The 13,184-nt window shown below is 38.4% G+C and overlaps 1 long non-coding RNA gene across 1 annotated transcript; it reads left to right on the top strand.

Annotated features, from left to right (window-relative positions):
• The first annotated feature begins 11,911 nt into the window (after nt 1-11,911).
• On the top strand, nt 11,912-12,925 carry LOC132611297 (uncharacterized). The gene is made up of 2 exons (XR_009571533.1): nt 11,912-12,127; nt 12,365-12,925. It is a non-coding gene; the product is annotated as an uncharacterized LOC132611297 (long non-coding RNA).
• Nucleotides 12,926-13,184: the final 259 nt, after the last annotated feature.

Below are 13,184 nucleotides of genomic sequence, written 5' to 3'. Positions count from 1 at the left end.
ATCATACGAACCTACCTGGAACCTTCTAATAATGAATCTAAACCTTTTTACTCAAAATATTAACTTTGTCAGCTATCTTAACTTTAGGCTTCTTGCTCAAGGATTAATATAGCTTGTGTCCAGGAGACTAAATGGGTAGGGTCCAGGGCTAAAGATGTGGATGAGTATAAGTTATGGTTCTCAGGTAGGTCGAGGGATAGGAATGGGGTAGGCATTTTAGTAGATAATGACTTACGAGAACAGGTGGTAGGGGTTAAGAGGGTCAGTGATAGGTTGATGATGATTAAGCTGGTCGTTGGAGGGTTTATTTTGCACATTATTAGTGCTTACGCGCCGCAAGCGGGCTTGGATGAGGAGAAGAAAAGACGTTTTTGGGAGGATTTGGACGAGATGATGGGAGGTATACAGTCCACTGAGAAGCTATTCATCGGAGGAGATTTCAATGGGCACATTGGGTCAATTTCAGGGGGATATGACGATGTGCATGGAGGTTGTGGTTTCGGGGACAGGAACGGAGGAGGAGTTGCACTGTTAGATTTTGCAAAAGCCTTTGGGTTGGTGGTAGCCAATTCGAGTTTCCCGAAGAAGGAGGAGCACTTGGTAACCTTTCGTAGTTCAGTGGCTAAGTCGCAGATAGACTTTTTACTCCTTAGGAAGGACGATAAAGGTCTTTGTAAAAACTGCAAGGTGATTCCGAGTGAGAATCTAACGACCCAACATAAGCTCTTGGTGATGGATTTGGAAATCAAGATGAGGAAGAGAAAGAGGGTCGTGGACGACAGGCCTAGGATCAAATGGGGGAGTTTGACCATGACGGGTGCCCTGGAGATGGGGGAGAAGTTGAGGGCTATGAGAGCCTGGGAGAGTAGTGGGGAGGCTACCAACATGTGGGATAGGACGGCCAGTTGCATTAGGGAAGTAGCTAGAGAGGTGCTGGGGGTCTCGAAGGGTAGCCGTAGTCGGCACCGAGGGGACTGGTGGTGGAATGGAGGAGTTCAAGAGAAGGTGGAAGCAAAAAAGGTGGCGTATACGAAGTTGGTAGACAGCAAGGATGATGAGGAGAAGTGAACGAATAGGGAATTGTACAAGATGGCGAGGAAGGAGGCAAAGTTAGCAGTTACGGCGGCAAAGCAGCTTTTGGACGCTTGTATGCAGAACTAGAGGACAAAGGCGGGGATAAGAGGTTGTACAGACTAGCCAAGGCGAGGGAGAGGAGGGAGCGTGACTTGGATCAGGTGAAGTGCATCAAGGACGAGGATGGAAGGGTACTAGTGTAGGACGCTCTCATTAGACGGAGATGGCAGTCATACTTCCACAAACTCTTGAACGACGGAGGGGACAGAGATATTGTGTTGGGAAATTTGGAAATTTGGATATTGTAGGAGTATAAAGGTTGAGGAAGTTAAGGGTGTTGTTCGTAGGATGAGTAGGGGAAGAGCGACCGGGCCCGATGAGATTCCTGGGGAATTTTGGAAGACTTCGGGTAGGGCAGGTTTAGAGTGGTTGACTCGACTCTTTAATGCCATCTTTAAGACGGATAAGATGCCCGAAGAATGGCGATGCAGTACAATGATTCCATTGTACAAGAACAAGGGCGACATTCAAAGTTGCAACAACTATAGAGGGATCAAGCTGCTAAGCCACACTATGAAAGTGTGGGAAAGGGTGGTGGAGATAAGGGTGAGGAGAGGCGTGTCTATCTCAGAGAACCAGTTCGGATTCATGCCGGGGCGCTCAACTACAAAAGCTATTCATCTTGTACGGAGACTGGTGGAGCAATATAGGGAGAGGAAGAGGGACTTGCACATGGTATTCATAGACCTAGAAAAGGCATACGACAAAGTGCCGAGAGAGGTTCTATGGAGATGCTTGGAGGCTAGAGATATACCTGTGGCGTACATTAGGGCGATCAAGGACATGTATGATGGGGCCAAGACCAGGGTAAGGACTATGGGAGGAGACTCAAAGCACTTTACAGTGGTGATGGGGTTGCACCAGGGATCAGCTCTTAGCCCATTTTTATTCTCCTTGGTGATCAATGGATTGACGCGGAAAATTCAAGGTGAGGTGCCAGGGTGTATGATATTTGCGGATGACATAGTCCTGATTAACGAGTCTCGCAGCGGGGTTAATGCTAAGCTGGAGGTTTGGAGACAAACTTTGGAGTCTAAAGGGTTCAAGTTGAGTAGGACCAAGACAGAGTACTTGGAGTGCAAGTTCAGTGATATAGTGCATGAGGCTGACGTGGAAGTGAAGCTAGGCACCCGGGTCATACAGAAGAAAGATAGTTTCAAGTATCTTGGGTCTATTATACAAGGAAATGGGGAGATTGATGATGGCGTCACACACCGTATTGGTGCAGGGTGGATAAAATGGAGGCTTGCCTCTGGAGTGTTGTGTGACAAGAAGGTGCCACCGAAACTTAAAGGCAAGTTCTATAAAGTGGTGGTTAGACCAACTATGTTGTATGGGGCGGAGTGTTGGCTAGTCAAGAAATCTCATGTTCAGAAGATGAAAGTGGCGGAAATGAGAATGTTGCGATGGATGTGTGGGCACACTAGGAGCGATAGGATTAGGAATGAAGTCATCCGAGACAAGGTTGGAATAGCCTCAGTGGAAGACAAGATGCGGGAAGCGAGGCTGAGATGGTTTGGGCATGTGATGCGGAGAGATGCAAATGCCCAGTGCGGAAGTGCGAGAGGTTGGCCAGCGACGGTTTCAAAAGAGGTACAGGTAGGCCGAAGAAGTATTGGGGGGAAGTGATTAGACAAGACATGGCGCATTTCCTGCTTACCGAGGACATGACCTTAGATAGGAGGGTATGGAGGACTCATATTAGGGTAGAAGGCTAGTAGGTAGTCGCGTTTATCCTTTCTTACGAGTAGTTATGTTGCTCTATAGTTTCTTATCTCTTGATTTCTGCGAGTATCTGGTGGTTTATAATGGCTTATTTACTTTTACTTTCATTGTTTTCATTTTCATAATTGCTTTGATTTGTTTCCTCGTATCTGACCTTTTTTATGCTTTTTCTTGAGCCGAGGGTCTTCCGGAAACAGCCTCCCTACTTAAGGTGGGGGTAAGGTCTGCGTACACTCTACCCTTCCCAGACCCCACTGTCAGATTCACTGGGTATGTTGTTGTTGTTGTTGCTCAAGTTTAATAATTTCAAAATACTCATGAACCTCTCGGGACCGTGTCATCCATACACATAAGTTATAAATCATCAATTGAACCTACAGAAAGTTTAAATAGGGTACTATGATTCTAAAACTCAAAACAACTGGTTGGGACGTTACATTGATACTCCCTATGTGACTTCCTGACCGACATCGGAGGTTGATGTCAATTGTGCTCAGAATGTGGTGAACGAGTATTTGGAATAATATGTTCAATGGTGGTGTTAGGTGATAGTGCAAAGTTATTGTGAATCAAATTGTCATCAATGACATTCACATTTTTATGATCAATTAGAGTAACGTCTACAGCCATAGTAGTGCTAACATCAGGATAATCAACAAGGGATTAAATTAAGGATGGAGGAAAAAGTACCGTAGTTAGAAGGTAATGCATAAGGGAAGACACTCCCATGAAAGACCATGTCTCTAGAAATAGGTATCCTTTTAGTGGCTAGACATAGCACTTTATATCCTTTTATTCCGCAGCCATAACCTACAAGGACATGAGGGGTAGTTCTACGCTCAAATTTATCTCTATGGACCTTTGGTATAGTGGCATAACATAAACAACAAAAGCTTCAAAAAGAGGAGTAATATGGTTTGGATTTATATATGATTTCAAAGGGACATTTATTTTTCAAGTATGTGATTGAAAGTCTATTGATAATGTGAGTGGCGGTTAAGATACACTCACCTCAATATTTAAATGGGATTTTTGACTAGAGGAAGAGTGCTCTAGTTGTCTCAAGAAGATATTTGTATTTTCTTTCTATCACACAATTTTGTTATGGTGTATATAGACAATTTTTTTGGTGAATTTTTTTTGGTGAATAATTTCCTTTGATAGAAAGAGTAGAGAAGATTCATAATGTCGTTGAATTCCAGCTCGTTATATGATTTAACAGTTTTAATTGAAACTTTGAATTGGTTTTCAATCATACAAATAAAGGCTTTCACAACTTGAAGGGCATTGCTTTTGTAACTTAATAGGTGTGTCAAGGTAGATTAATTGTAATCATCTATCATACTGAGAAAGTATTTTAGAATTATAATGTGTTTGTCACAACCCAAACTGGAGGGCCGCGAATGATACCCGATGCCCTGCCTGACCAAGGGCCACCCTACCATTCATTCTTTTTCTATTATCCTTACGTGAGCCCATAATCCATTTATCCCTTATTTATTATCAATTCAACATAAAACTCAATAAAACTCTTTGTAGGAAATATACAAGAACATGCGGACCTACATGGTCGCTACAGGCGATTGTTGACATCTCGACACACTATACACATAACACCGTCTGTAAAGTCTCTAACATAGACCAAGATACCATAACATAAGTCGGACAGAGCCCTGACATACCCATAATACATATGACACATATATGTACCTACGTACTCCGACTCAGCAATGCTCCTAACAGAAATGGAGTTCACCAACCTAGCTGATAGCCCGGGAACATCCTACAACAAGTGTCCTTTACTCCTGTCTACACCTGCGTGGCATGAAACGGAGTGCCCCCAGCAAAGGGACGTCAGTACGAATAATGTACCTAGTATGTAAGGCAGAAATGAATCAATATATCAGGACTCAACTGATAAGAAGAACGTAAGAATTAACCTGTACCTGTGACTCCACTGAAGGACATGAATATGCATAATGTGCTTTTAAAAACATTACATATGTATATATATACCTTTACCCATTCGCTCTATCAAGCATCATATCATATCGGTCCCTTCGGGCATCATAATCATTATATACCAGTTGATCAGGTGATTTGCGTATATAACGTCGTAGCCCTTTCCCTTCCCCATAAAATCATGATATATAAGTGTGTGTGTGTGTGTGTGTATATGTATGTATGTGTGTACGTATATGATGTATGCAATGCATGGCAGAACTTATAAGACCCGGAACTCCCTTCGGAGGAACTTTCAAGTTGAACACCTTCGACTTACATAATGAGCATCATTATTATTAACAAGTGCCCCGTTCGGGACGTTATAACCAATCATGAAAGTGTATCTAAAAGATGATAACTCTATGTATTCCCCTTCAGGACTTAGGAACTCAAGGAATAACACACTTTAAAGCTCAATTATATGAATGACAAAGAATAGACCACTCTAATGCTCTAAGAGTAGAGTCTTTATGGAGTAACGTTCAATTACGTTTCGTTTTGTCTCATATGGGTCATTCCAACAGAAAGAAGGAATAGCCTTAACATACCTGGTTCGCTTATCGGTAGTATTAATCCCTTTGTCACTCAACGTTTGTCAATCTAGACAAGACAATCAAGAACTAAAGTTAATCCATTACTATGTCCATAGGCTACATTCAAACTAGTAGGTGCCACGTATAAATGTGGGTGGCATTTCCTCTATAATATTGACTCCTGTCCAACACCAAATTCAGTCAACCACAATAGCACAATGTTTAAAATAGCATACATGTAATTGTCTCACAAAGATAGTCCTTAAAAACTTTATAATCCTAATCCAACATCCCATGAGTAACATGCTTAGTTCTACTTTCCCGATTAAAGATTATGCCATTCTTTTTGGTAATCTAACCACGAATGCATGAACATATATGCAACAACATCAGAAATGTCTAATTCATACTATTAACCATGTCTTTCATTTAGTATAATACTCACAATCATCTCAAATCAGTCCATCCATATAATACCAACATATATGTAGTTTTTTACTTTAATCTCAAGATTCATCAACTGGGCAATATCATCAACACTTTTAGTCTATCAAACATGCAGATAAGGGTTGAAATCTTACCTTTGTAATGTTACTTCATCCCAAGGTATCCTTTAAAATCAGCAACACAACATAGACTCCAAAGTTCCCTTCCTATCAATAGCTCTTTTATCATTCTCTTACTTGGAAGTGGTTTATTTGGGGTTAGATCTTGTAGAACTTGGTCTATGAACTTAGGAGAGGTTTGAGAGTTGTGTATAGAGAGTTTTAGGGTCAGGGGCGAGGTGTAAATGAAAAGAAATGAACTGGATATCAATATATATAATCACAAAGGTCGGTTTGGTCGGCCACCGCCTAGGTTTCACGGTTCGTGCATTGCGATCGTGCAATTTTGTACGGGCTAAACTTTCACCGTACTTCTCCAAATTGCGATCTGTCAGTTGCATTGGAAACAAGACTCACTGAACTTCAATTTACGTAGGTTATGCATTCCATAACTCCTCATATTCTAGGAGATATACCTCCCTCAAGGTCCTGTATAGAATTCTGTCATGTTTTCCAATTGTTTTGGCAAACTTAATTTCTTTGATTCGCTTGATCCTGGAACATGTAGATACTTTCTTAAAGTCTTACTTCACCTTATAAGGGTTCCGTGGGTTATTCCACGGGCCGTGAATCCCATCGTGAAACAGTCCACTTGCCAATTTCTGACAAAACGTATTCTTTCTGATTCGTTTAGCTTCCAACTCTTACATCCTCTAGGAAACATTTTGATGATCATATGCTACCCTAAGATGTGCTCATAGGCTGCTTGTATGACTTCCCAAAAGGTTCTCAACACGAGTCTATATCAATTGGATTATAACGATACCTCAACGTACAAGGGGGGTGGAGTGCAACCCTATTATCTTTACTAATTTTAAAGGAACTTTATAACTTGCCCCACTTATGTTGACTTGCATACGACTCGAATAATGCAAAATTTTCCAAAGCCTAAGATCTGGCCGAAAGGCGTAGTCGATGGACAACAGGTGAATATTCCTGTACTACCCCAGTGTTTCTACATGTATGTCCCCTACAAGTCAATGCGAACAAGTTCAAAAGTTCTGGTGGATGTGCTGGACATAAGACATTTTGTGCGAAGAAATGGTTGTTTATAAGAAAATTGACTGGTATAGAGAATACCCCCCTCATTTAGTCAATAGAGAATACCCCCCTCATTTTAACAACAGTACATGACTAAGTCTATTGTGCCATAACAAATTCGCATCATTTCTGAGAGACATGTAGGAAATTTAAGAATGAGCTTCATTCTAGTGCATGTAATGGAGTTTATTATAGTAGAATTCACATGACATGAGTGAAAATCTTTAGCAGAAGTAAAAGGAAATTAAAAAACAGAATCACGGTTCACAAAAAAAAGCCAATATTGTTCTTCAAACACCTTGAACACAAGAAGTACAATGCATCCTTGTTACTACCAATCACCTGAAGTCTCTTCAGTGAACGAGTCTGGTATAAACAATGGTGTTTTTGGAGGATACAACACATTTAAGATGTGATGTTAGAGAATGTATAGAAATGATATTGTACTTGAATGAGGGTACAAACAGACTATTTAGTAAAATGATCCTAGGTGTGATTTTCACATCTCCAATTGCTATCACTTTCACTCTTTAACCTTTTGAAATGGACAGAACCAAAAGACATGAACATTTGACAATAATGTCTTATTAAAAGTCATATGATTGGAGGCTCCTGAGTCTAAAATCCCCAAGTTAGATTTTGATTCAAAGTGTTTACATGAAGGTTTGTCAAACTTAATGGAGGAAGTGAAGACTACAATGGCTGCAAAGTTCATAATTCCATTGGCAAGGTTAATGTTGTTTGAGCTTTCTCCTGCACTGCTAACCAGAAAATCTTGCAGCATGTCCACTATGTGTCCATATTATTCCTTCGTGAGATTTCCATTTTGATTTTCCTTTTGAGACTTGGTATTTTCCCCTTTGTTGGACAACATATCAGATGGTGTCTATGTATATTTGTAGCAATTATCTTCCCCTTATTGAACTTGAAGTTTTGAATCTAGTCTGGATTTGTGATTAACATTCTGATTGTAATTGAGATTTTAATTATTGTTATGCAGATGGTTACTTTGTGCATAATGTTGTGGATAGCCATGTAATTTGTAGGATTTCTCTTTTGTGTGCTCTGAAGTTTTACAATAATCACAGTACAAACAAGGTCTGTTTGTCACAAAATTATTTCCACTTGTAGAGTAATTGTCTTGAAGTTTCTCATGCCTGATGATCCTAAATTCAATGAGGTGGACTCCATCAGCAGTTGACCTTTTAGTTTAGATTCCCTTTGTTTTCCTTCTTAAATGAGTATGGAAAAGGCATGTTCCATTGAAGGCAATAGGTTCACGAATACTACATCTGACCTCATTGTATACCTCATTGAGTCCCATTAAGAACTGGAATAACCTCCTATCCTATTCTGCCTTGTGCACACTCTCCTTTGCTCCACAGGTACATTGGCAAATGCACTGAATCTTAATACTTAGCGTGCGCTTGTCATAGTTTCTTCATATTTGTATAGTAAGGTAGTGATGTCCTTGGCTCAGGTCATTGATATCTTTATGAACTTGGTACACCTTTGCATATTCGTCTGGTTATAAGGATCCTCTAGTTCCTTCTATTACTCGACCGAGTCATTGACATACTCAAAACTATCTGCAATGTCCTTCACAAGAGAATTGAGTATCCATGGTATCGCAATATCGTCATTTTTTCCATTGTTGAATTTGTGCATGAGTTTGTTGTTGGTTTCTTACAATCACCATCGATGAAACCTAATGTGTTCTTCACTGAAAGTGATCTCATGATACTTTTCCTATAGGATATATATATATATATATATATCGAAAGGCACTGTGGCGAGCATCAAACTAGGACTATCTAAAGGATGAATTTGTAATTGATGGCTCATTTCTGTAATCTCAATCGTAGATTTCTCAAATAGACTATACTAAGTTGAGAAAAGATGGATCGATTGATTATCGCTACTTTTATGGAAGAACTTGTTGCATGCGAATATCGATATAGATCTCACATATTCATAAAAGCTAATGAAGAAGAAAACAAATTGTAACACGATTTAGCCGACTTTCGACCAAAATTTCGACCGCAAGGCATGGTCGTTAACAGGTAGGGTGAAAGTTTTTTCGACCTCACGTGGTCGAAAATTTTCGACCACACGCGGTCGAAATAAATTTTCTACCTAATTTTTTTTTAAAAAAAGTTCGACCGCATGAGGTCGAAAAAGTTATTTTTATTTAAATATTAATAAAATATTTCGACCGCACGCGGTCGAAAATATTATTTTACGCAAATATTATTTAAATTTTTCGACCTCCTGTGGTCGAAATACGATAGAAAATAAAAATAATAATAAAAAAATCATAATTTCGACCGCGTGAGGTCGAAATTTAGCAATATTATTGCTAGATTTCGACCTCATGAGGTCGAAATTCAAATTTGTGCCCAGATTTTCGACCTCGTGCGGTCGAAATTATGATTTCTGATTACTATTTCTGGGTGACTATTCGACCTCATGAGGTCAAAAATCTGGAAAACAAATCCAGAATTCAACTGGTTTTACAGTAATCCACCTGCCAATCACACTCGTCAACCAAATCAACAATACAATTCATCAACACGTCCAATTCATCAAAGTACTTTTACAATCATAAACTTCACATTCTAAAATCAAATTCAACCTCAAGTTTCAATTTAAAGTACGTACTTCTAAATATCCTTAAAACTACATTCAAACACTTAAACATCGTAAAGTTAAACAACCATAAACTACTTTCTACATTCAAACACTTAAACATCGTAAAGTTAAACATCCATAAACTACTTCCTACAATCTAATTCACATTCAAAAGTACATCTAATTCGAATTAAAACTATCATAAAAAAATATACATATCCAAGAAAACATAGCAATATTACAATCCAAAAGTATACAAATATAATCAAAAAAGTCAACGTTGGGTGTTAGAGACATGATCCGATTCCTCCCCACTATCCTCATCAACAAAAGCATGAACTACATTGTCTTGTGACCTACGTCGTCTACTGGGTTGTGACCTACGAGCATCCCCGGGATACGGGGGAATATGAGAGGGCCCCGAGTTGAGTAAGCTGTCAATTTGGGCCTGCATATGCAACATCCTTGCCTCCGTGGAACTAAGTGTACTTGTTAGTTGACTAACTTTCAGCTTCATTTCTTGATACTCCTTAGGATCCACTGCCCCTTCAGAAGTAGTACCTACGCCTTGAAGGAACGACGGAAATTGACGACATGCTCGATTAGGCATCCCATAAACTGTCCCATACCTTGTCGGGGGAGCTATCTTCTCCATCCACTGCTGAGCAATTATCTCGTTGGTCATCGACGTCCCGGTTGGCTGATTGGCACAATATTCTAACTTGTGTCGTTGAAACTCAGTCTGAAATTGAAGGATGCAATGTTAGTAGGCAAATTTAGTTCAAACAAACGTAGTTATTATTATTAGTTAGTGACTTACATAGGTTTGCTGAGCCCTAGGCTCAATCCATTGGTCCGTACCATCGGCGTTCTTCGCCTTCCTCGTGTAAGTAATCTTGAAGACTTCATCTTAAGGTACTTCCTGACCCCTCTCGAGCGTCTACAAATAAATCAAGATTAAAAACTAATTTCATATCCAAACAAGCCACAAGTAAAAATGAAATATGGGAAATATTACTATGTTTGTTTTGAACATCTTGTATTAAACACGTCTTGTGTTTTCAATCTTAAATTTTAACTAGTTTGTGTTTTAACTAAAGCACATCATATTGTCATTTTCTATATTCCTAGTATGGTTTTTTTAAGTTTCTTGTCTTCTTAGACTTCTACGTTATTTATTGAAGGACTTTGTGTTTTTATGAAAAATATCAACATTAATTTACTCTGCATTGCAGCACCGATTCTTTTATGTATTGCATTACAGCATTGAGAAACTTCATAGTTTTCAGCTTTTCTCATTAAAGAAACTGAAGTTTTCTTATTACGTAATCTTCTCGTCATTTTTGCATTTTTGTTTTTCTCCTAATTTGTTTCTATACATAGTATGATTTTGTGTTTATTTGGGTTTAGTTGCTGTATTATTAGGTAGATTAGGACATTAGTTTAGTAGAAAAATATCTCTTCTTAATACTGTTGTCTTGCATTCTCAGTTCTGTGTGTTCCTACTTTAATGTAGATTAGTTTGGTTTTAATTTAGTTTAAGTTAGTTTTATTCTAGCCCCATTTTCACTTTAACATGTTGTTTAATTCCAGTTATGTGTTGTTAATCTGCTATTAAATCAACATGATTAGTTTCTTGTAAGATAAAATGTTTTAGTTTCCTTTTAAACTAAGAACATGTATGCCAAGTATAATTTTTTCTTTGTTGCTTACGTGATCTAGTATGCTCAACTCATTGGAAAATGTTTGTTTTGGTTAAATATCACTTATAATCGATGATGAGATCCTTATATGTTTGTCGATAAATTATGTTTTCAGATTAACTTGTGTTCAAGCTTAGGAGTAGAGAACTAAGCCTCTCCTAATGTTCCAGCCCACTTTACTCCTTCCTACGAGCAATTTAGTTACCAAAATATGAACTTATGTGTTTAAATATTTGCTCTTATGTGTTTACCTAATTAGTTGCTTTTACAATTAGTATCTCCTCAGAATGGTTAACTGTGTAGCTTAGTTTGTTATCTTGTTGGTATTTGAATCCTTTAACTTCCTCTTGTCTGAGAGGATGTTGAATAGATGAATGTTGTTTACAAGTTGTGACTTTAAAAATCTGAGCCTCTTTAAAGCTAAATTGATTTTCTAGTTATATAAATCATTTCCTTTTCTCTGAACTGTGAGTTTCAGTTCTGTCCAATTCTGGTTGTCAAGATAGGTGTTGACAACCAAAAGGTTTAATTTTTTGGAGCGATTTGGTTATTGAAATCTATGATAATCCTGCTTCTAATTCTGAATTTCACATGCCTAAATATCTTGTTTTATTCTTGCAGTGATACATTAACTGGTGCTACAAATGATTATTTCCGTTGTGTTCTTCCGCGAGATAGGTGTTGTCAAACATGTGCATAGAGCTGTATTTGTTGACTTTTGGAGCCAATTACTGTGGATGAAGTGAGAACTGTAAGATACATACAACTATTCCATCCTGAGCAATATATTTCTTGCAACAAGTAACCTAATCTCTAGGGGTTGTTTAAAAGATATTCTCAAATGTGCATGTTACAATTCTATTTTTTCTTATTGTTAGGTGTTGACAAATATAATGCAATACAATTTGGATGAGTACTTTTTTTTCTCTCAATGAAATGATTTAATTCTTTGTAATTAACCATTTGGCTAAAGCTGCTGTCTTGGCAGGTTGTATCCCGGCAATGCTTGAATTGCAAGAACTTAACTGGGCTCTAATGCATATGAAGGGCAAAACCTGTGTTGCTTAAGTTTTCAGAATGACGTTAGCAGCCAGTTTTTACTACATTTGGCAAGAGAGGAATAAAAGAATCTTCCAAGTAGAGAAATTCTGGAATTTTTAGCAAGCAGATCAGATGTTCATGGTAGAGGTGTTTTGTTTCCTAGACAAGCCAGTCAATTGGAAGAAATTAACATCTATCCCTATGATCTGTGTAGTCCTTTGAAATAGGGAGATAGCTTTTGTTACTAGGAGACTGTGAACTTGGGGCTGTTGTCCAAGTTACCTGGTTATGCTTTGTAAATACGCTATGTACTTACCAAACGATACATGAAGAATTATAAATGACTGGATCATTTTGTATACTTTTCGGATGAGCGTGTTTGAATGCATTTGAAAGGATTATTACTTTTTTTTTTTGGTTCGAAACTCAGCAGAAAAATAGCAGTCCAAAACATCAGTCCAAAACAACAGAAAAAAAGCAAAAAACAGCAGTCCAAAACAGCGAAAAACAGCAAAAAATAGCAGCAAAAAAGCAGTCCGGCGAAAAAAAAGCAATCCAAAACAACAGAAAAACAACAGTACAAAACAGTGAAAAAACAGCAAAAAACAGCAGTCCAAAACAGCAGAAAAACAGCAAAAAACAGCAGAAAAACAGCAGTCCAAAATAGCAGAAAAACAACAAAAAGCAGCAGCAAAACAGCAGTCCAAAACAGCGAAAAAACAGCAAAAAACAGCAGTCCAAAACAGCGAAAAAACAGCAGTCCAAAA

Source organism: Lycium barbarum, chromosome 9 (assembly GCF_019175385.1).
Source record: "Lycium barbarum isolate Lr01 chromosome 9, ASM1917538v2, whole genome shotgun sequence".
Lineage (NCBI taxonomy): Eukaryota > Viridiplantae > Streptophyta > Magnoliopsida > Solanales > Solanaceae > Lycium > Lycium barbarum.
This window is presented reverse-complemented; position numbering and strand designations above follow the sequence as displayed.